Genomic DNA, 25098 nt, shown 5'->3' on the forward strand with positions numbered 1-25098 from the left:
TGGCATGATTCTGCATCATATAGTAAAAAAAATATTAATGATAAAGGTTGGGCAGCTCAGGGATGTGGAATTCCTATCGCCCGACGCCCGGGACATCTTGTTTGGGGTCAAGGGCAACAAGTTTTTATGTTTACTTTGTCCTTGGGACAAGTAGGCCCAACCCCCTGCAGCACAAACCCTTTGGCTGCCTGATTACAGAGAGTGGAACTCTCTGCAGTTGATGTAATGTGTTTCCTAAAGATAATGCTGTTCGAACTTGTATTTATGGTTCATTATTTGAAAGCCTTCATTATTAGGGTGAGTGCTGTAAATAAATGTTTTAAGGTCACACTTCACTACTGACGTTGGTTCCAGTACCAAAAAAAAAAAACGTGTATACACATGTTTGAAAAGTTTAGACTATAAGGCTAAGTATAATGCTCCCAGAATGCTCTCTGATTACATGCAAATGAAGTGTCATTTAGTAAAATGTGTTGATGCATGCTAGTATTTCCCAAAAATATTTCTAATGGAAAATCAGTGTAACCATTTTCAACACGATTATGGGAAGCATGAAAATAAACAAACACTGACAAAGCCAACTGATCTGACATATTTTTATAAGTCTTTTAGTTTCATCAATGCGTGTCTTGTATTGACATGGCTTTTGTAACACTTTATTGTTGTGGGAGCTACCAGTCCCTCAACATTGTAACAAACACGGGCAAGCCCCCCCAAAAAGTTTTTTGAACTCTCTAAAAGCACACCAGCGGCATAACAAAGGCCCCGCAGCCGCCCTCCAGGGGGCCCCTTCAGCACAGCACCTGCCCTGAGTGAGTCTGGAGAGGGGGCTCCTCCATGTTCTTTACAAAGGGGCACACTCCAGTTTAGTTACATCACTGATTGCCACTGTAGTTCCTGACACTGAACAAAACTACTTTGTGTGGCAATATGCTCCTTGTGGAAGAGCAGAATGCGATCACTCACAGTAAAGCCGACCGAAAGAGAGAGAAATAGAAGTTTAATAAAAACAAAATGTCTTTGTTAACACCAGACCTAATTAGGGACCAAGACCCACATGTAGGTAGCTTTTTGCATGTCGCAAACAGCGACTTTCGCTGTTTGCGACATGCAAAAAGCACACTGCGATGCACAAACCCAGTTTGGCGACTCGCAATTAGTAAGGAGTGTTCCCTTCCTAATTGCGACTCGCAGTGCAATGTAGGATTGTTTTGTGACCGCGAACGCGGGCGCAAACCAATCGCAGTTTGCACCCATTTCAAATGGGTGCTAACACTTTCGCAAAAGGGAAGGGATCCCCATGGGACCCCTTACCCATTGTGAATGTCACTGTAAACATTTTTTCAGAGCAGGCAGTGGTCCTGTGGACCACTGCCTGCTCTGAAAAAATGAAACGAAAATGTTTCATTTTTCATTTTTCTTATGCATCTCGTTTTCCTTTAAGGAAACGGGCTGCATTACAAAAACAAAACTGCTTTATTGAAAAGCAGTCACAGACATGGTGGTCTGAAGTCTCCAGCAGGCCACCATCCCTGTGAGGGCCGCCATTCGCGAGGGGGTCGCAAATTGCGACCCACCTCATGATTATTCATGAGGTGGGCATTTGCGAAGCCCTTGCGAATCACAGATGGTGTCAGGGACACCATCCTACAAATCTGAACCTACCTACATGTGGCCCCAAATTCTTAAAGAAAGTCACAAAAGTGCACCCATGGTATATGTCTTACCCTATAAAATATTTGTGAACTGTATTTTAGCATGGGTAAATACAATGTGTAGATTTGCTCATGTAAAAATCTATTGAGCATTTGCAAGTTCATTTTCCCTCCAGCCACTTTCTTCCCAACCCTGGAAGAAGTTATAATTCTGCCATTGTCAGGAGTAAATGTCCAATCTTTCTTATTATGGGAAAATATTAGAGAGAAGCCGGTAAAAATCTTTAAAACATGCAGGTTAGTAGGTTTGCAGACTCAAAGGCATTCCAGCCTTAGAACTATTGCTTACTGCTTCCTCCAGCCCCAGTATGCAGATCTGCAGAAAGGTGGCAAAATAAGGAAATTGCTACAGTAGGGATTGAAACTGCAAGTATTCAAGCCCTACTATGGTAGTAGCCCTGGCATAATCAGAGAGGTTATTATCAGAGCACTTACATAATGAGATTGCTGCCATAATTTGTCGCCACACTACATGGCACCAAAGGGACAAGTAGATCTTTTTACAGGACAAGTAGATTTGAGAATCAACCTGTCCACTGGACAAGTAGATATTTTAATAAATTCCACACCCCTGGCAGCTGTTAACAATGACCATGTAAAAAGCAGTAGTTCATGTCTTTGCAATACAAACTTATTGGCGTTGCCATTGCCTTGTACTGTGCACATATGTCAAGACATGGCAGCCATTTTTTAAAATTTCTGTTCCCGGGTGATGAATGCCCTTGCAACAGTAAATGAAAAAGTAAAAGGTGTTGTTAGAAAGAAGCAGTCAGCTAGGAAATTGCAGCTGCTCGACTCATAAACAGTGGGAAAAATAAAAAAATAACAGGCAGTTGTTGAGTAGTTGGAAGGGAGTGGAGGAAGCAAGTAAATGCCCTGGCAACCAGATTGAGGGGTCGCAGCCTAGTTGGTGGGGTTTATAAAAGGAAGGGAAGGGGCGAGGAAAGCAATAAAATAGCTCTGGGGTGGGCCTCGGAGAGGAGGGGTTGGCAAAGATGGATGCAGCACACAGGGGTTATGGCAAACTAACACATAATTTTCCTTGAAGTGCTAAAAGCAAAAGAAAAAACTAGTTCCCTGAATGTGAAAAGTGGAAGGATACAAGTCATCCTGTCAAAAGGATGATAAATAAGCTATTCATCAAGGGAGGAACACCGTAAGAAAAGGAAGAAAAGCCATTGAATAGGAAGAAAGCAAATCAGATTGACAAGAAAACCAACCAATTATAAGCAATTGGCTGACCCAAATCCCTCGGATATTGTCCAGTTAGATAACACTTCAACTATAATCGGCTAATTTAGTATTGCATTGGTACTGCACAATTACAGACTGCTAGAATGGAGAGAACACAAGGCCAGGTGATCTTGAAGATAAAGTAAATTTTAGACCGATATTAACAAAATTATCCTTTGGTTATCATGGCTTTATCTGTGTTTTGAAGGCCCTGTATGTCACTTTCATTGATGCTAGAAACCCCAAACCTAACCTCGTTAGTGTTCCTTAACGGCTTGATTGCTGCACGCCTATTTTTTTAAAAAACTACAAATATGTCTTCATCCTTATGTGTAAATAGTTTTGTTAACTTCTTGATTTGTGCATGGTAGGTCATGCTAAGATAATCATTGGTCAATGCTTGCAGGATCATGTTGCGTCAATGAAGAAGGAAATTCACAAGCTTTTTTTCTGTCAGGTTCGAACTGAAATAAAGTAGTCCCTATGGTACATTAACATAACATAACATAACATGTGTATTTGTAAAGCGCACGTTCACCCGCAGGCATCTTGGCGCTGAATAACAGATGTTTTATTGTTACCCAACTCAATGGTACATTATAATGATAATGCAAGTAACAGAGAAGTTGCATGCTCATATAGAGGCACATGGCTGCAGGAAGAGTAATTTCATAAGGTCATAAAACTTTGAGGCTGTTTGCAGAATCCTTATCGTAAAGGTACAGGGTATTTTATTTCATAAAATGTGTCTAAGTGGTTTAAATAAAAGGTGTAACACTTACTTAATTTAATAATATGCTATTTCCTAACCGTGCCAGGATGAAAGTTTGATTCAGTATTCAAACTTGTGATATGCTCCATACTGCATTTTAACAGTGAACTTTATCCTCCCAGAACCATACTGCGAAGCATAAATAGAGACCCATTTCTGAAACATTCATTTTGTGTGGAAAAGGGGTATCTCATTCTCCTACTCCTGTTCCGCTCCGTTTGTATATCTTTTCACACAACTCCATATACGGCTTTTTGTTGTATCAAGAAAAATGGCATTACTGTGATTTAAGTAGTGCTGTTGCTCTGCAATGCCACTGTGTTCCGGTCTCCTCAAGCTGTCTGAGTGAAGACAGCCGTTGGAAAGGATTGGTCAGGGTGGCCTAACTGTTTGCCTGTAATATTAAAAAGCAACTGGGAGAATCATTTGCCTATTACAGGTGTGTACTAACACCAGAACACAGCTGGAATAAGGAAGTAAAACACAGGGGTAATAGTGATTGCTGTTTGCTTCATTATATAAATATTTTGCATTTATAAATATTGACTTGAGATTGTGCTCAACCACGAGCAGATCATAGACATTGATTAATGCTACTGGATTTCAGTATTGCCTTCAACACGGTGAACCAAGATAAACTATGGAATATCCTTAACCGATTGGTTTAGTTAGGGATTAGATTTTTTTAAGGTCATTGCACTATATGGTTTCTGCCTCAGTCAGGTTTCGGTTGGATGTAATTCTCTGAATCTTTTTTGTGGCTTCAGGTGTACGCCAAGGGTGTGTCTTGGCACCAGTATTGTTTTTATTGTATATTAATGGCCTGAACACTTGCTTGATCTCCTCTGGGAAGGATATGCCCATTATTAATTCAAATTCAACCCCAGCCCTATTGTATGCCAACAGTGGGTTTTTGCTTTCATGCACCCCAAATGGGCTGAGAGGATTAATTACAAATGTTGTGCAATTTATGGATGATTTTGATTTAGAGATTAATATCTCCAAAACTAAATGCGTGGTCACAAACTAAAATAAAAAGCAGGTTTCATCTGCATTAAGGGGAAGCCAATACAGATGGTAAATTATTTTCCATACTTCAGGGGTGATAGCCTTTAGCACATGTTTGCTCTGTGTTTCCCATAGATGTTTTGTGATTTACCTGCTCGGTGGGTGCATTATTTGATTTTATTTGCCAGCAGCGGAGATAATAAACAAATTCAACCCCTCTTGGAAATTTATGAAGGCAAATGGCTTACCTGGTTTAATTTATTGGGCTGTTATCTGGGGATATCGTGATGTTACAAAATTGGAAGTAGAGGTTAGCGGTTTCTCAAGGCGATTATTAGGCATTCCATGTCGCTTTGGATAAAAAAAAAAGAGAGATAACTAGTCTAATTAAGTTAGCACCATTGCTGCTTTGGATATCAAGTAAGGGGGAAAAAATATGCAGCCCTTCATCAAGAAATTATAGCTGACTGTGTCATGCAATAGGGGCCATATGATCACATGGCTTAAATATATTAGGAATATTTCAAAAGCCATTAGTAGACCAGACCTTTACACATCCCCTTACTTAGTAAAGTAGGATGATAATTGCAGGGTGAAAAAATGATATTCATTATTTTCTAATGTGGTCCGAGAAGTGAAGTAAATTGGTGAATCTATGTTTCGGGAATATGTATTTGTTTAAGCAACTAATAGTATTGAACCATATTTGAGTCTAATTTTGGTAGCATACTTCTCGCTATAAGCATAATGGTATAATATATCTTGTGCAGCATAGTTCAGCAAACTGGCTGTTCTGGTTGTTCTACAGATCCTCTCATAAGCAGGTGCGGAGTGATTGGGCAGGCCATCATATGCACCCTCTGAAGCTCACAATCCAATAAATCACACTTGATGCTCTGTGGGGAAAGAATTAGATGTGTGTGGAGCATATGTAAGCTCCCAATAGGGCAGTATTTGTATTATCCCAATTTGGGGGAAATCCTTTTATAGGATAAAGGGACCCAAACCCATCAAGGTGAGTCCTGCTACTCTTTGGTTGGGGGGTACAGTACCCAGTGGACCCTAAGTGAGGCACTTTATGGAGGTCTTTTATCCTGAGGGCATCAGCCAGTGGTGAATTGAGCATCCCTTTCTCTTGAGATTATTTTAGCAACAAGAGGATAACTCAAGGTTTTTCTAGATTTAGCCTTGGTATTTTAAATATATCTATGGATAAGATTCGGCTGTTCACTGGTCCTAAAGAATGCCACCGGCACATGTTTGGGTCTGGTGTGTCCTGATTATGAAAGTTCTTGTTATACGATATGTTATCTATAGTCCTTGTAACATAATTAAGCATGATGCTTCCCTGTTTGATGGCTGTTCTAGAAGAATTATAGTTCAACTCCCTCCTTTGAATAAGTGTGATGCAAAATAATTAGCAGTTTGAAATTTTATGAAGCACTATCTTTAGCTCAGTTGATGTGAAACAACTCAAGCCTGTAGGTTTCTAGTCTCTATCAGTCTAATATTGCAGTAGCCACAAGCTGTACTACCTTGTGTGTGTTCTGGCTCCTTTTCCATGTCTTCTTTATCCTGAGATTAAACAACCTTAGAGTATGAGTAATACCAATGGACAGTCTGCTCCAAACAAGAGCTAGCTTCTCACATCAGGGTGTTTGCAACCTGGAGCACCTACAACTGAAGAACAAAGAGATTTTTTGCGCCTGGCTATCAACAGCCACACTGAGCATTGATCAGTCAAGGATGGGGCAAAAGGTTTGCCTCACTCAAGGAGGTCCCTTTCACCTTAACAACAGAGACTGCAGACCCACCCTTCAGCCCTACCATCTACCTGGTGGCAGTGCTACAGGAAATCAAATTAGCAGCCCCTCTCAGCAAAAAGCCTAGTTGAATTGTCTAATGAAGTCTTGTCCCTTTGTTCCCACATCAGTGTCTGGGTCTCCCCGTCCACCTTCAGAAATTTCAGCAAAACACTTGGGAAGACAACCTTGCCTCTGTCTTGTGCATGAGGATAAGCCATGGGCTTCCACAACAGAACCCACAGGCCTCCATTACTGAACCTCACTTATACACACAGTGCATGTACCACACACACCATACACACACACTCCGGATGTCAGTGCTAGTATCTGGGTTAGTGCATAGAAGCAGAACTTTTCACAAGTGGGATAGTAGGGAGACGGGTACAGAAGGTCTGTTGTCAATTGAGTCACAAAACACTGTACACTACCACCACTGGTCTACATGCCAAACCCACTTCAGGGACTGTAGTCCAAGGTCACTAAATGAGGACTGGCTGGGTAACCCCCTCTATATCACAGGACTGGTCCAGGACCTCACTTATGTCAAAGAACGGACCTAGGTTAGTGTGAGCCTACAGCCAAAAGTAAACAAGCAGTTGCAATGCAATAGGTCTGGCATATTTCAAACTAGTTAATTGTCTTCTTTTGGAAGCAACACCCACAGGCAAAAACAAAAGAAATCATACGAAACTGAGAAAAGAGAACTTGGCAAAACAATAGAAAGATATCTTTAAAAAATAAAAGTTTGCGATTTTGTTTGTTCTGCTGGGCACGTTTTTGCTAGACACAAGCCTTCTGTTTGCGGGGCACCCAAAGTAAAAAAAAAAAAAAAAAAAAACACAGGACGTCAAGAGCAGCAGACAGGAACTAATTAAGTTGCATCAATTAGTACTTGATCCCTGCTCCACACAGAGAAACTGAAATTATGCCATGTGTGCCTTGACGAATTATGAGACTGTAAAGAAGAGTGCCACGCACACCAACAACTGGTGAGCGTCAGGTGGGCTCCAAGCCCGTTACTGAACACAACAGAGTCTTGCAAGCGAGGCGCATGCGCTAGTGCATGCACTCTCAGGCTCGACCATAATAAACACAGATTACCAGATACTCAGCCATGCAAAGCAGGGGAACAAAACTGTACACCATGAAGGGGGCTTTACCATCTCAACAACTAGCTAAAGTTAATTGATTGCCTGATTGAAGACCCACTTCTTATGTTTGAAATAAAGTCTCAGTGACCTCCTAGAGGATGAGCTGCTTTATGTAGTGAGTTTGGGTTGGTAATTGATTCTTTTTACTGATCGAAATTCCCACAGAACCACAAATGAGAACATTGCAGTTCTGGGATTCCATTGTATACTGCAACAAAGGGGGTTTGAGGGTGATGATTCCATTGTGCCTGTTGGAGGCTAGGAGGTGTATGAGGTGTGAGTAAACCTACCTTTGTTCTTCCTTCGTTGGTTGTCTGTCATTCTTAACAAGCGCTTGAAGGGTTCTTGTTTATACTAACGCTGAACGGATTCACTGGTGTCTTGAGGTATCTCAGCGTGCAAGGAGCTGGCGAGTGGTAGGCAAGACCGCAAAGTTAGAGGTGTGACTGATGACGTAGGGCTTGTGTTAGGAGGTTGTTGAAGAGCAAAAAGATACAACAATCGGGCTGCAGGTCTCAGTTGTTTTAAGTGGGCATGGTGTGCAGTTTTGGAGTGGGTGGCGTAATCGGCCTGCAACAGCTGTTCTGGAACGCAACATTGACCAGTGCATTCCAGAAGAACAAGTAGATGATGTGGAGGGTACCAAGCTGCTGTGGAAAAGGAAAAAGGATGCAGTTGCTGCCCGACCAAGTGGGCGTGGTCTGAACGGACAGTGTCATAAAACATACTTGGCTTTTGCTAGAAGGTCAACGCTGCAGCCAGGCTGAGTGGATGTGTTCAACACAGATGACAGCATAAAGAGCTGTTGATTTTTGCTCAATCTGAAGCTGCTCCAACTCAGGTGAACATATGCAGTAGCGGCCTGTCAGTGACAATCACGATTAAAACGTTCATTGGTCTGCCGAATGATCCTGACTGCAGATCTCTCTAGAGAGTGAGATTGAACAAGCAGTCCTGCACTGTAGTCAGTTATCAGTGTGAGCATGACTGTCTGTGTTTATGTCCCTGTTTTTGCCCCGCTAATCTCACTTTGAAACTGTAGTTCATTCTTGACTTGTGCGAGTCAGCAATGATAGCAAGAAAGGATGACTGCTGTATTGACCTATCAATGATAGGCACCCCATTTATTTGGAGTTACTCTACCTCAACCATTCTGTCCTTCAATGAAGTTTATGGTTGTCGGTGATAGGCACACCTTTTGACTTCTTTGCCTAGTCTAACTTCACTCTAAATGTTTTATGGTCCATGCTGTGGAGTTCTTGTGTTTTTGTGTGTTTTATGACATTTTCTCCATTCTCTGGATAAAGTCATCTTTCTGCGTCAGCTGACCCTGTTTGAGGAGTTGGACGTTTGGGATCCCCATACAGAGTTGCATTCTTCAAGTGGCCATCCATTGAATTTCCAGTGGTTGCTATTTGAGTGTGGTGCTGGGAGGCAGGACCCTACATTACATTATAGTTGGTAACACCGCCTGTGGACATGCATTACATTACTCCCCCTCCATTCTTTTTGTGCAGCCGTTGAGAAGCTCACATTTGACATCAAATAAACTTTTAAAGAACTACTCCAAGGTATGGAAGCACACTATCTGGGTGGTAGGAAGGTTCAGTAGGATAATCAAAGAGGATATCCAGCTGACCAGAGCATCTGGTTTTAATGGAAGGACGAGTTATGGATTAAAATTTAGGCTTATTGTTTATTTCCCCCATTGGACCAAAAGAAAACTGCTTTCAAACTATTCTGGGGAAGAAAGCCTGATTGTAAATCTGTGCCAGGTTGGATAGTTGGAGGAACTGATGGTGTGACTTTGCTGACAGCAGTGAAACAGCAAATGTGCGGAGAGTACAGATGGCCAGGAAATGTGAATATGACAATTGGAAGTGTGTTAAGGATGTAGAGGTGAGGATTGGGGGGGTGGTGAGGAGCAGAACAGCTACCACAACTGCAGAGCAGTCCACAATGAGAGATGTGCCACAATGGCACTTAGCACATGCAAATCCATCATTGTATACAGCATCTATACAGATGCCTCACAGAATGAACAACTGATAATCATCTGTACCAATTAATTACAAACATATAAAAAAAATATAACACACAAATTAATTGATTTCTTCTGTGCCTTTGTTAAAACTCTTTTCTCAAATGTTACAATTTTTTTAGTAGCTAAATAAAAGTAGAAACAATAATGTTTGATGTCATGTGTGGCTGTAGATACACATGCTCTACATTCTTCCGCCACCTAGTGTTGGTTCTGGAAGGTTAGAAGTTGTTTTTGTCCGAAAGTCTTTCGAGCCACAAGGTGTAGAGACTCCTCCTCTTGCTTGTAATGCACATGGTCCCGGACTCCATCTTGAGATTGTTTTTTTCCGCTGTCGGGTCTGGGTGTGTTTCTTTGACGCTCCGGTTCGAGACCGTAATAAGTCTCTTCCGTTCAGGAGACCCTTTTAAACCCCGTTGGTATTGTTTCTGATCGTGTTATTCTTTATCCATTTCGATCCAGGACTGAAGAAATCTTCGTGGGACTCGAATTTTTGACTCTGGACCTTTTGGCGCACATTTTCTTCACACTACATCTTTGGAGAATGAAAGACTGATGGAACGGACACCCTTCCATTTCTGTTTGATGTGTCATTCCAAATTTCCTCGGACCAACCAACATCAGGTCTGTAACCTCTGTTTGTCGCCAGAGCACCAAGAGGATAGAGCAGACGTCCAACATTTTCAGTATCGAGGACACCATGTTGGAAACAGAGCCGGAGCAGGAGATCCATGAGGCCTCAGCTGCAGAGGAGGAAGCTTTCTCCGTCCAAGATTCAGACTGCAAAACTAAAATCACACTGGAGATGCAGAAAGGGTCCCACGGGTCAAGAAACTGTGATTAAATCACCCCCTGTTTTGACCAAAAAACAAACCATTTTGGAAGCTAAAACTCTCGAGCTGTCACCACATTCCAGCCATGGCAGGCATCGGAAAACCTTTATGGATGACCCGCCCTTGGACTCTGCACCGAAACCTAAGCCGAAAACGGTAGCTTCCACTCCGAGCCGAACGCCATCCCACTCAACGCAGAAACCTTTCACCTCCTATTTGGTCCTGTCTCTATTGGCACCAAAAAGACAGCTTACCGTGGCTCTGACGATTTCGGCACCGAAACTATCCACTCGGTAACTGAAAAAACGTACGTCTAAAAAGTGCTCAGAAGTGAAATCGCTACCAGAGCCCATACTCAATAAAATGAAGCAGCAGCTTCAAGGCAAGCAATCTCAACTGCATGTCAGCCTAAAACAGGAAGGGTGTTGGTAAAAACTGCTACCTCCACTCCTTCTAAGGGACAGCTTGCATTTGAGGAGGCCTTGGACTATTCTGCACCTCCAGTCAAGCAGAAGAGGACAGAGAAGGGTATACAAGAGGCTCAAAGGTCGTCTTAATCTCCACCAACCATCACTCCTCCACCACGGTCTCCATCTCCACCACAGTTGCATAGTGATCTCTTGGAGTTTTCACCACAAGTGTCACCTCATTGCCCACACATTACACAGGATACTGGAGATAACTTAGACCAGTTCCACACAGACATAGATCCCTGGTGTGTAAAAATGATGATGATACATACACAGATATAGATATTGAGGTATACCCTGCTGGGCCTTCACTGCCTGATGACACTACCTCTTTCCAGGAACTATTGAGGAAGGCTACAGTGTACCATCAGGTAGCACTGCATAATGACCCTAGAGAGGAAGATTTCCTCTTTGAGACACCTACATCGTCTCATAAGAATACTCAGCATCTCCAAATACTTGAGGGAATCCTTAGACATGCAGATGATATTTTTAAAGATCTAGTTGGGCTCTGGTTATTACTCCGAGGGTGGTTAAGAAATACAAGGCCTCCCCCTTAGGCCCTGTGTATATTAAGAGTCAGATCTCAGCAGACTCTGTAGTCTTAACCATTACTGGGATAAGAGTCAACTTCCAAGCCGCACAAGATGCACCTCCTCCCGACAAGGAGTCTAAACTCAATGATGACCTTGGCAAGCATGTGTCTGCTTAAGCAGCAAAGCACTGGAGAATCACTCCTATACAGGGACTCCTAGCAGGGTACGAAAGGGCCCACTGGGACGAAATGGAGCAATTTTTCCAAAACCTCTCAGAGGAACATAGAAAGAGGGAGCAAGAAATTGTTAATGAGGGGCAGCTTATATCAAATAGCTCCATACACTGTGCATTATATTCAGCTGATACCGCAGCCAAAGGTATCAACACTAGTGTTCTACTACGCAGACTTGCATGGCTACGTACCTCTGGTTTTAAACAAGTGCAGCAAACAATTTAAAATGTCTCTTTGGCAAACAGCACCTCTTCAGGCCCCAAGTCGGTCATGCCCTAGAGAAAATGAAGAAGGATAATGAGGTGGCAAAATCTATAGGTGTGCTCCAACTTCCCAATTCGCAAGGGAGTTTTCGTAGGCCACAATACAAAACGATTTTTAAACCTTGCTCAGCCAAATCATCCACCACATACAATAGAGGTTAGACACATACTTCCTCTCACAGAGGTTTTATTAGAGGCTCCTATGGTGGAAACAGTGCTAAAGGTTGAGACAAAACAGCTTCTCCTTGAGCATCTACCACTGCCTCTAAAAAGTGACCTACTTTGGTTCCCCTCCTAACACCAGACACCGGTAGGAGGGCACCTTCAGTTATTTTATCAACACTGGCAGCACATCACAACAGATCAGTGGGTGTTGGATATTATCCAACTTGGTTATTGTCTGGAGCTCAGTTCCATTCCACCAAATATTCCACCTTGCACTCACAATCTTTCACAAAATCACATCACCCTCCTCAGTGAGGTGGGCCAATCACTGCTTGCAAAAGGAGCAATAGCACTGGTTCCTATTCAGCATCAAGGAACAGGAGTGTGTTCCCTTTTTTTTCTTATCCCCAAGAAGGATGGCTCCCTAACACCTATTCTGGATCTCAGACCCTTAAATCATTACCTAAAATCGGAACATTTTCACATGATCACGCTTCAAGATGTGTTACCCCTGGTTCAGAAAGGCGATTTCCTATCAGCACTAGATCTAAAAGACACTTACTTTCACGTTCCTATTCACCCAGCTCATCGCAAGTTTCTTAGATTTGTCATACAAGGTCAGCACTATCAATTCAAAGTGCTACCATTCGGGATCACCACAGCACCAAGAGTGTTGACAAAGTGTCTCGCAATGGCAGCAGCCCACCTACGCAGACAGAAGATTCATGTCTACCCTTATGTAGACGACTGCTTATCAAAGCCAGCTCTCACAATCGGTGTCTCAACCATATTCAAACCACAATAGACTTGCTGCACAGGTTAGGGTTCACAATCAGTTTTCAGAAATCGCATCTGTCCCCACTTCAGGTACAGCCCTACCTTGGGGCAGTAATCAATACATAGCTTGGCATAGCTTATGCAAATTTACAAAGAATTCAGAATTTTCAAGTATAAGATCTTCACTTTAGCCCCAATATACAGGTTCCAGTGAAGCTAATAATGAAACTTCTGGGAATTATGGCATCTTGCATTGCAATAGTGCCACACGCACGTTTTCACATGCGCCCATTGCAAGAATGTCTATCACACCAGTGGTCTCATGCACAGGGTCACTTGGAGGATCTAGCGTTAATAGACAACCGCACCTTTTGCTCTCTGCAGTGGCGCAACAAGACCAATCTTTTGAAAGAATGGCCATTCCTGGACCCTGTTCCACAAGCCATTCTCACAGGGGACGCTTCCCAAATGGGATGGAGTGCTCATTTCCAAAACCTCACAATACAGGGTCTTTGGGATCAGACACAAATAATGATGCATATCAACTATCAAGAACTGCTAACTGTTCATCTAGCACTCAAGGCATTTGTGAAGCATCTGGTCAACAAAGTAGTTATTGTTCGTACGGACAACATGAGAGCCATGTTCTACCTACAAATACGGGGCGGCTCATTGCAGCTGTCTTACCTTGTACGGACAGTTTGGCGTTGGGCTTTTCAGCACATCATCTACCTGCAAGCGGAACACCTTTCAGTTTCACAAAATAACTTTGCTGACCTCCTCAGCAGATGCGGCAACAAGTCCACGAATGGGAACTCCACCCCAGAGTCCAGAATCCTTAATTTAAAAAATGGGGACCTCCAGATGTAGATCTGTTCACAGCAAAGGAAAATGCGAAATGCCCAAACCTTGTCTCTAGGTCCCCACCCCTTAAGTCTCAGGACAATGCTTTAAGGATGGAACTGGTCAGGAATATTTGCCTACGCTTTTCCTCCTCTTCGTCTCCTTATGTATGTGGTTCAGAAACTCAGACAAACGACACACACATTGATTCTAGTGGCACTCACATGGGCAAGACAACTATAGTTCACCACTCTAGTGGATCTATCAAAAGTACCTCACAAGATGCTGCCCATCAGCCCAAACCTTCTCACTCAGAACGAGGGGTACGTTGGGCACCCAAACCCCAAGGAGTTGAATCCTGCAATTTGGCTCCTTAAGTCAAAGAATTCGGATATCTGAATCTACCTCAGCATTAAAGATAAACGCAGACCAACCACAAAAGCATGCAATGCGACAAAGTGGAAAAGCTTTGTTCACTTTTGCATCTCTAAAACGTGGGACCCTTTGCAGGTGTCTGTGCAAAATATTATTTTGTATCTTGTACACTTGCAGACAGCAAACTTGGCCTATACTTCTATAAGGTTACATCTAGCAGCGATTGCAGCCTATCTCTCGGACAGACAAAGGCCTTCTCTTTTAAGAATCCCTGTCGAAAAGATTTTATGGAAGGGGTAAAAAAAGTTAATACCACCAAGATCACCTACAGTGCCTTCCTGGAATCTTAACTTGGTACTCACTAAGCTTATGGGGCAGCCTTTTGAATCATTTTATTCAGGTCCACTTACAAAAGAAAGAAACCTGGTTGTTTAAACACTAGGAAATATCAATGAACAAGACTGTTTGTACAATAACCCAAACAGCAAATGTACAAGCACACATCACAGGTTGAGCAATTAACAGTCAATCATCTTTGAAAGAGTGAAAATATTTTATTTTTTAACAAGGTGTTAGATTCAAATTTCTAATTGGATTATTTTGCTTAACAATTGACCATTTATCCCCTACTCTTGTAAGTCTTATCTCGGTAATTCTATTGATCTCATCAAACTGCTGCTTTTTAGCATATGAACACACCTCTTTCCCCATTTACCCTTTTACTGCAACCCTCCATTTACTTATTTCAGTGTACGTGGTCGGTCAGCGAATACCCCAATTGAATCTTCATTGCTTCTCATGAACAAGGCATATCTCTTTTTCCCACCATTATGATTTCAACAAAATCTTTGAGAACATCTTCACTGGGCATTCAAATAGCAAGTTCAGATTATGTTTTGCATGCACTTTGCAATATACGTCCATATGGATAGTGATTTGACTACAACTTCATGAGTTGTGTGTAACCCATTGAAATGAAATATGCGTGCTTTAGATGCCCTCAGGGACAGGAACTTTAGGAACCTACCACTCACAATAATTTAACAAATCTAACTTGTATCTATCATGTAGCAAAGTAAGCAATGTCTCTTAAGTGTAGAAGAATCTGTCTTAATAATCACCCATATATATACGTGGTACTGCATTTTGCTTTCTTTTATATAGATGAAGAATATAAGGCTTTATATGATTGTTTCTAAATTAATGTCTTCTATCAAAATGTGCATTTCTGTAACTTTAGCACTATACTCAAGACTACAGCAAGGTATCTGCATTTTAAACCGCTGTTACTCAATGCCTTAACACCACATGGTAGACAGTAATGTGTAGACTGATACCCCGAACAATGACCATTTAAACTAGGAATACATGTAATGTTTAAGACTCTCTAATTATCCTTTTAGTAGTTCCTTAATACCTTTGCTTGCCTCAGATCGTACGTTTTTTCACTAGGTCGCTTCTTTTCAGATACAAACCTCATAATATTTACCATGGTGATTTTACTCTTCAAAACTGAGGCCTGTGGATTAACAGCAGTGTAGTGCTGGTCAATCAATATTAATTCAACAGAGACTCCTTGGTGCAGTAAACATGGGACTGTTGTAAAGCAATATCAGAAATATTTACCTAGAACCCCCATTAATTGTGTCCTAACCTGGATACCATATAACCTATTAGCCATAAACCCTGTCTTTGTACACAACTGTCTGAAAGGCATAAAAACATGATTAACCTGACTTTCTATTCACATTCAAAATAGCACAGTTCTGTACTTGTGTACTTCATCTAGCACCCTAACTGTGTATACCTTGTCTAAGGTTTATAAAATCAAACAATTAATGTGCAAAACCCTACCTTTTGTAGTAGTTCACAGTGTGGCCCAGACATGGTAGTTTTTTTTCACGAGTTCTGTTGTAATCAAAATATACAATGTACTCGCATATAACTTACATAATTGACTGTCACCCATTTTTAAACTAGCATTTTTTGTTATAAGATGTTAATGTTAAAGTGAAATGTCCACTCAGCATGCATTTTTATTGGCCATTGAATGGCTGACAATAAAAATCCCTGAATATCTTTGGTCATTTTATTTTCAGGTTTGACCTTGAGACAGCTTTAAAAGCTCACCTGCCTCATTTAATGAACAAAAAAATTACAGCCAACAAGTACACATTTACATACATTGGGTCTTTAGGTCAGACCTCCATTCGACTGTTTACTTGTCACACTCCTTATGCTCCCACCCACCATATCATACAGTGGTCAGCCCGCTTCGGGCATTGACCCCGTTTCACTGTGAATTACACCATATTTTCTTATCACATGCACATCCACCTAAAAAGAAGAGCAGTTCAGTGCTAATGCTTTTACTTTCCAATCTTTATCCTTTTTCATCTGTCATCCTTGCATGCTTAAATCATGCTTTCAGTTACCAGTAAATTAAGGACAGTTTTAGCTTTTGTTTGTGGTAATAAGGATCATCTTTTCCTGTGGAATGGAATGAAAGTAAAAAGGGAATCTATACCTCTTCTAAGTACACCTCTGTGCTAAGAAGGGTTACTTGGTATTGTACTTTTAAAATTAGATGCAATGGTTATTGTTTTTTTTTTTTTTTTTAAATGTTGTTGCAAGCCTACAGCTGAAATGTTGTCTGCTGGATTTCTTTTTCGTGTTTATTTTTGTGGCGTACACTTTCAATGAAACTACAAAAAAATAACCTTAGCATCAGCTTGCAAAGGCCATACCTACTGGCTTTGCCAGTGCTTGTTTTCAGAGTTGCATCTATTACCATTTCCCAGAATTAGCCACTTGACTCCTAGGGTTTTTCCCCCAGGTACCAAGCCCTATTTTGAATTTTTGGGGTAGCTCGTGTTCAAACCTTCATATTTTCTTTCCGCAAAAGGTATCCATGCCAAATTTGCATAATTTTCCCAACATCTTAGGGAATATAAAGGTCCCCAGGGTTTGTAGATTTTCCTGGCGGGAACCCAGAAAGCTGAATGCTGTTTTTTGTGGGAAGAAATTAGAAAAATTTACTGTGCAAGAAGGCATTTTTTTCTAAAAACTGCATCAACTAAAGGTTTGCTGTGCTAGGATCACCATCTTCACAGCATGCAGGAACAATCAAACACATTTTTACCACCATTTTAGCATTTTTGTAAAAGGTAGTCCATTTTTTCCAATTGCTGTGGTTTGAACCTACTTGCATATTGGGGTGGAAACGGGTTTGAAACCATAGGTGATCCTGTAAATCTATACATTTCTGAAAAGTAGATACAATACTGAATTCAGTAAGGGATGCTAATCCTTCGAGGTTTTCCCAAAGAAATAAAATGTTGAAATGGAAAAAAAAGAAAAGAGTATGAAAAAACAGCTAGGTGTGACAACTTGTTCATCTGTAAATTTTGTCACTATGACCAATTCACAAAAGCAGTATACCTCTATGTTCGATAGACCCTTCTAGTCACTGGGATATATCGGGTTCGTAGGTCCTCCAAAAGACACACACTACCCACAGCCAACAACTGAGCTACGCCATACAAACTTTTCAATATGTACAACTATACAGAAGTTAACATGGTAAAATTTAGCGAACTAAAAATTGGTATGAAGTATAGATATGTTTCTGCAATGTACACATATCTGTGAGGAATTGTTCCATGATCTGTGGGGATTCTCAAATTTTCTACCACACAGCTTTCCCACACGTCTGTCGATAAAAATAATACCCTACTTGTGTGGTTAGGCCTAGCGCCTGCAACAGAAAAAGCCCAAAATTCAAAAAATTTCCACCCAAACTCAACCTTAATTTTTTTAATTTATTTTTTACACTGCAGGGAGCTGTGGTTTCTGGGCCTGTGTTTGTCACGCACCCTGTGAAATCTACAAAACCAAGATATTTCTGAAAACTAGACACCCAGGGAAGTCTAGGGTGGTGTGATATGTGGTTTAGCTTGCAAGCATTTTTTTTTTTTTTTTTTTTTTTTTTTTTTTTTTACACAGAAGCCCTTTCAGACCTCTTTAGTTAAAAACACATTTTCCTCTGCAGAAGCAAACACAATCTCTACCTATGGCAGCAGAGAACAATGCTGTGCACACATAGTAAGAAGACACTGTTGGCTTGTAAATAATGGCCATCAGACACCAAAAGTTCCTAAATTTTCAACATTGTTTAATGTCCACTGGTGCATTCATGAATGTGGCTGAATCCTGTCCTGCTGCGGCATCAAATGTGGTTCGGCACAGAGGTTCGTTTGAACGACCATCCTACCAAGAAATCCACCATCTACAAAGAGATTAAAATAATCAATTAAGTTGAAATTGTCTATGTCTGTAGAACAACTTTCAATAAATCAATTAATTTGTTGAGCGCGCTACTCACCTGGAAGGGTCTCAAGGTGCTGGGGTGGGGGGGTGCTACTGCTTGAAGAGCCAGGTCTTGAGGCGCTTCCTGAAGGTCAGGAGGTCCTGGGTCTTGCGTAGGTTGGTGGGGAGGGAGTTCCAGGTTTTGGCGACGAGGTGGGAGAAGGATCTGCCACCGGTTGTGGTACTGTGAATGCGAGGGACTGTTGTGAGGGCGAGGTCAGCAGAGCGGAGTTGGCGTGTCGGGTTGTGGAAGTTAAGTTGATCGTTGAGGTAGGCCGGTCCGGTGTCGTGGAGGGCTTTGTGAGCGTGGATTAGGATTTTGAAGGCAATCCTTTTGTTGATGGGAAGTGGAGGGCTCTGAGGTGGGCAGAGATGTGTTCGTGGCGAAGGAGGTTTAGGATGAGACGTGCTGAGGCGTTCTGGATGCGCTGGAGTTTTTTCTTGAGCTTGGCCGTTGATCCTGCGTAGAGGGCAACTCCGGTAAAAGGAGGTAGGACAGATTAAATTCCATCTGCAGCAACCCACATCAGTTCCTCCTCCACCCTTGCTAAAGCAGGCACAAGTTTGAGAGACTGTGGGTCCCGTTAGCAGTATAACTCCCACTTCCTGCTCAACCGTAAAGGACCTTGACTCAGCAACAACAGATGTGTTGCCATCATCAGAGAAATAAGATTCTTCTGGCAATTCCTCTCTGGCAGAGAAATCACTGCCTTAGATATCTCCACCCTCATCATCTGATGCAATGTCAATGTCTAAATCGTGAATCAACTCTAGTTCTAAACTGGATCCCGGTATCGGCTCCAATGCTGCAGCAGCAGACACATTGCCAGAATCCATTTTTGAAAGCTGTGAGCAAAACAATGGAAAGGGAAAACCTAAAAAACCACGCTGAAAAACTTTTAGGTGACGCACTGATACTGTGTGAAAAAAAAACAAAAAAAAAAAAAACTCAGACTTCTCTACTGGTAGCAGTGCAATGAAAAGCACACAATACAAATAATATAAAAAGAGAAATAAAATCTTCAAAAGCAATGACAAATTAGGTTTGACCTAATCTACCAACTGCATAACCTACAAAAAATCAACAACAAACAACATTACTGTGAAAAAGGACTCCATTGAAATACACACAGTACTAATACACCCAAAAGACTTGCCTCCAAAATCCAAATATAGCTTGAGCCCTCGTCATTCGCTGCTAATTACCCTACATATTACCTCAGTTGTGACATTTTCGATGACATCACCGATAATATCACTGCAACATTTGCAATAAAATTATAAATGAGAAAACAATCCATGGCAGGGGTTCACGTTATAGTTACCTTAGGGCACGAGTTATAGTTTCTTGAGATATGTATAACTATAACTGCTGAATTTCTATGGTTTTGTGTGTGTAAAATCGGAATCTAACCTGTAGCCTTTGTTAGTTAATTTGTAAGGTTTTTTCAATACGATTTCCTAACTATATTGTTCATGTAACCTTTGTTTTTTTCAGTGACTATATAATCTATATACACACACACAGATTGAAAAAAACAAAGGTTGAAGTGAGGTTGTTTCCCGCAGAGTAGAACACAGTTCTCACTAGTAATGTGTGAGGAGTACCCTCACCCTATAGTAACTGACGGGCATCCCAAGTTGAATGATAGAGGGTGCTCGGCAGCCTCGCCACACCGATTTCTTTTTCCTGGCACTTCTTGTCTGAGGGAGACACTGAAGCTTGCTCCTGCCGCTTATTGTTGTGCTAATAAAGGCTGTTTTTTTGGTAATTCGTGTTCTGATTACTGCTTGTATATTCATGCTCTTAAGGGTGAAAAAGTCTAAACTGTCCCAATATATGTGTGTAATGTTCCGTAAGATGTGCGCATAGACAAGCCGCCTTCCTTTCACTGCGTTTTTAAGGGGGCGATAAGCAGAAACCAAAATGGTGGCAGTCAGTCTCCCCACAAGAGATAGGTGCCCCTCACGCACCGGCCGTAGTCCCCAGGCATCGGGCACACCCAGCACTTTGGGGCACTTTATAAACAAAAATATGTCGGAGGGAACAGACTTGTTGCCCCTTGTCCAAATCCTACCTCTTGACAGGGAGTGCCTTGTACTGCCCTCTCTGCTATGCTCCTTCCTCCTGCCCTAAGACCATTTGGGGGGTACGCAGTGCTCTTGAAAATGTGCGTGGTGGCTCAGAGGGGGCTCACCTCCTAAGTTGGCATAAGGTGTCCTCTTCACCCTGTGCTGCACACTTCCTCCTGGAGGGTGTGTTCAGTCTTCTCCCAGGCCGGGGCAGTATGGGGCAACAGTCGCAGCCCACAGAATATGCAGTGCCTCTGCTTCCCTCAACGCACCGTGTGCCAGGCTCTGCCAATGGCACTAGCCTCAGCACCTCTGCGATCCGGGAGAGGTGCCTTGTCCGCCCCTGCGTGTGCAGCAGGCGCAAGGACAGAGACAACGGACTCTCAACCTCAATCACACTTCTACAGGAAAGTGGGGTAGTTAGTTATTTGTCTTTTAAAAAAATATAAAATGTAATGTTTAAAAGAAATTAAAAAATCACTGCAATTTACCAGTTATAGTTGACTGAGCTACCTATAACCGGAGCCTTTGTCATCTCCTGCTATGACCTTATATATAAAATCATTTATGACATGTTAAATGACATCGTTTATCACATCACTGGTGACATGATCAATTACATCATATACGACTTAACTGATCACGTCAGTGATGGTATCATTCAAGGGATATGATGGTTCTATGAGCATTTCTTACTGGAAGGTATTGTAGCAAGGTACACACAGACCCAATATTCAATTTTACCTGTAGTACTAATCCGTGCATCCTTTCGCAAATAGTAGATCATGAAGCTTATCTGTGAAATCATGAAGCTTGTTTGTGCAGTCTGCCTATCTGTCTAGGTTAAAGTGACATATTAGGTGACAGTGTCAGTTAAAATGTGTCATTTTAAACAATAAAAACCACTAAAATTCACCAGTTCTTGTAAGTATAACTCATGCCATAAATCAACTCACACCCTCGCCATGCATAGTAATGTTGTAAATGATGTAATTTCAAATGTCATCAGTGATGTTATCAATGCTGTCATTGAACATGTCATGAGTGAAGTAATAAATGGGGATGCTCAGACTGCCTTTCTAAGGGCAGTTAGCTCCAGGACCGCACTTCCCGGGACCACCCACGGCAAGAGGCCCCTCTCACTGCTTCTCTCGTGCCAGAGGTGCATTTATTCAGATAATCTCCCATGCTGTGTGGGACGCTCAGACCACCATTCTAAGGGCCGGGGGCTCCAGGAACACACTTCCCGGGACCGCATACGGCAGGAGGCCGCTCTCGCTACTTTTCTGGCGCCCAGAGGCGCATTTGTTCAGATCATCTCCCCCACTGTGTGGAACATGCCTGGGCGTGCCCAGACAAAGAGCTGGCCAGTCTGGGCCTGTCAGCACAGCTGTGCCCGGGACCCATCCCTTGCATTGGACATTTGGTTTGGCCTATGTTGATATCACAGCCTGCAGTTTTGTTCTGTTATACTTAGCTTAAAGTTAGGCTCCACTTGACCTACAAGAGGCCTGATGGGGAAGCGAAAAGGCACTCGCACCGTGGCAGACACATTGACTGGGAATTCTGGCCTAAACTTAATAACTAGTTATCTAACTTCTATAATGAGGGCAATTGAGTCTGAGATTGGGAGGGTGGAAGCTAGTGTGGACTCAACCATAAAGATGCTCGAACAAAGAGAGGACAAAGAGGTGGCACCTCCCGCAAAGGAAGTCACTGATAAATCCAGGAACCCACGTTTTGCGCTGGAACAGGAACTACTGATTGAGCCATTTCTCTTAGATTTACTGACCTCCTCCCCTAAAAAACAGTAGGCAATTGGGCCCCCCTATATGGTAAGCCCCCCTCTCAGTTCAGTGTTGCCTAGTCCAAATCTTATTACTTTTGCCCGTGAGGATCTAACAGGTACAAAGGTAGGCAAGAGAAAAGCACAAACAAAGGCATCTAAGAAGGTCTCATGTGAACATACTGCTAATAAGAAACCACCTGTTCTACCATATGACAAACTTAGCCTAGTTGATAATTATTTCAGGGATATTAGGCAAATGTGCTCCTTGGTTCTTTAAAAAAAAAAAAAAAAAAAAGTGGAGTCCCCTGAAAAGGAAGGTTAATGCACTCCTGGCTGCAGGGAAAACAGCAGACCTGTTATCGCTATTAGGGGATAGACCAGTATCTAAAACCACTGAGTTGACACATCCCCGACGTTAATTGCCCCACCCCCGAATCACAAAGGGGGAGTAAACATTATGCAGGGAGCTATCTCCGAAATCCTTACTTCTGCATCTACAGGCTGTAATAAAAAAATTATTCACCAGCAGAGGATCGAATGTGAGGAGGCCTTGTCCGTAAGGTCCCCAGGCAGGCTATTTCCTCTTAGATTTCAAATACCTTAGCCCCATATCCTTGGATCCCTTTGGCATTTGCCCATATATTATAATCCTGGAGAAGGTTCCTAGGCTGGATCCCTAGCACCCTGAGTCCCCCACCTCACTGTTAAATAAGGTTGTGCATTGGGTGAGGAAGCATTCAGAATGGAGCTCAGATCTGTCCAGAGAAATTCTAACTGTGAGAAGGCTCTCAGGGATTGTTTCAACAGGTAAAGTTTCACCAGGGGACTGTATAGTCATCAATTTTAGAAATCCACAATTAATTAGTACTTTGCTTCACCGCTTCTCGTTACCAGCTCTCGATCTGATGTCTATCAGAGTACAGTGGCTGGCATACTTTAATGGTATTCCTTGCCAGCCCCAACATATTGGCTCCAATTGGTCAGATAAGCAGAAGGTGCATAGCCTTTCTCAGCCGAAGCCTTTTGATTGCCCCTTGCCACTATAAAATAGTTTTGAGACTTTGAACACTCTGGAGCAAATGGACTGACTGTCAGTCTAGGGAAATGTATTCTGTGGCGAGCTGGTGCCTGATTTGACTCCTATTTCTGACTTGGAGCCCTCCAAAAAAGTAAACATTTCTTCTATTGTAGCTCCCTGGGATCATTTCCTGGAATGTGGCAGGGCTCAAGGCTAAGTTAGTAAACCCAGATTGGTCAAGGTTTGTGGGTCAATACTCTTATACCTGCCGTCAAGAGACCTGACTATTAGACCCTCCTCATATTAACGGTTTCACCACCTATTGTGCCCCAGCAGTCAAATCATCATCATGAAGAGCTAAGAGGGGTTTGGTTACGTTTATGTCCGTACTTTTAAGCTGGGTAGTTGTATGTGTTGTTGATGTAACACCACATTACTTGGTTCTTCTCAAATTAACCAGATTATATGACGTCATGTTGAATTATTGCAACATTTTGATTCATTAGTTACCAGTGTAATTGATGGTCTTGAGACCAGGGCGCACAAGCTACGGAACAAAAGTAAGGAGGAACTTGTGATTATCTGGGTAGGAGATTTTAATGTTCATTTGTGTGAACCTGAATTTTTTGATTCTTGGGGGATGTCTGATGTGCATGATTGTCCTATTCAGCATTTTAAAAACACTAACTATGGTAATGCACCCAACAGAATGATTGTTGCCAACTCTATGATCTTTCCATCCCCTGAAGGTTAAGGAGGTTCCTGTGTATTTAGGAGGAAGTGCTCAGTCTACAATTATATTTATAGCTTACTCAAAAGATTTAACTCGCTTTGTAGGGAAGTTTAGTGTGATGCTAACTTGTGTGAGTGATCATAATCCCCCTAATCTTGGAAACCTGGATGGGCTTGGATAAGGGTTTTGGTGCCAAGGTCCGGCAGCCAGAGCTGAGTCTCAATGGACAGAAAGGCCTCACCATCAAGTGGGAAAATATTGATAAATGTAGCTTTCTTGGAGACTTGATGATAGGTCATGATGCTTTGGGGTAAAACTCCCCTGCGCATATAGTTATTGAGGCATTTTCTGCCTTAACAAGCTACATGTCGGATAAGTTACAGAGAGTGACTGTAGTCACTAGATAGGAACCCTCGTTGGTTCAATCATGCATGTACGTCTGCCCACAAAGTCATAAAGAAGGCCATTAGCATGCCCCCCTACAACCAGACCACTATTAGATTGGCAAGAAAGGTATGTAAGGATACCCTTGTTGCCTGGAAGAAAGAACTGAGGGAGAAGGCCTGGGCTTAGCTAATCGAAGCTGGTAATAACAAAGATATAAAGGCTTTTTGGCAGGTGGTTAACTCCATCCCATTTCCCGGCAAGGATAACGCATAATAGGCACTGTTATCCCAGTCCAAGCGTGGGTGAAATATTTCTCTAAAACTTTTAAAATTGAGGATCACACCCTTCAGAAAGTAGTTAATGGTTCCACCGATGGGCTTGACATCGCTTTAGCTGCAGCCTTTAGTAACTCTATAGAAGTGACTGACGTTTTACAGGCCATTCAAGACTGCCCCTCTGACAAAGCCCCTGGACCCGACAGAATCCCTTCCGACGTATATAAAACCCTGC

At 42.2% G+C, this 25098-nt stretch overlaps 1 protein-coding gene and 1 long non-coding RNA gene across 5 annotated transcripts in view; one reads left to right on the plus strand and one right to left on the minus strand.

The window, feature by feature from the left end:
• ABHD10 (abhydrolase domain containing 10, depalmitoylase) overlaps positions 1–25098 on the plus strand; it is a 188743-nt gene that overhangs the window by 88245 nt on the left and 75400 nt on the right. The window lies entirely within an intron of this gene.
• LOC138250259 (uncharacterized) overlaps positions 1–25098 on the minus strand; it is an 83777-nt gene that overhangs the window by 27471 nt on the left and 31208 nt on the right. Inside the window, exons 2-3 of one of the 4 annotated variants that reach the window (XR_011194920.1) lie at positions 18605–19048; positions 14755–18508 (exon numbers count right to left, since the gene is read on the minus strand). This is a non-coding gene — a long non-coding RNA (uncharacterized lncRNA). Of the gene's footprint in view, positions 1–11988; positions 12073–14754; positions 18509–18604; positions 19506–25098 lie in introns of those variants that run through there. The other 3 variants (XR_011194919.1, XR_011194917.1, XR_011194918.1) reach the window with 3 other exon arrangements.

The sequence above is a fragment of the Pleurodeles waltl genome, chromosome 8 (genome assembly GCF_031143425.1).
Source record: "Pleurodeles waltl isolate 20211129_DDA chromosome 8, aPleWal1.hap1.20221129, whole genome shotgun sequence".
Taxonomy (NCBI): domain Eukaryota; kingdom Metazoa; phylum Chordata; class Amphibia; order Caudata; family Salamandridae; genus Pleurodeles; species Pleurodeles waltl.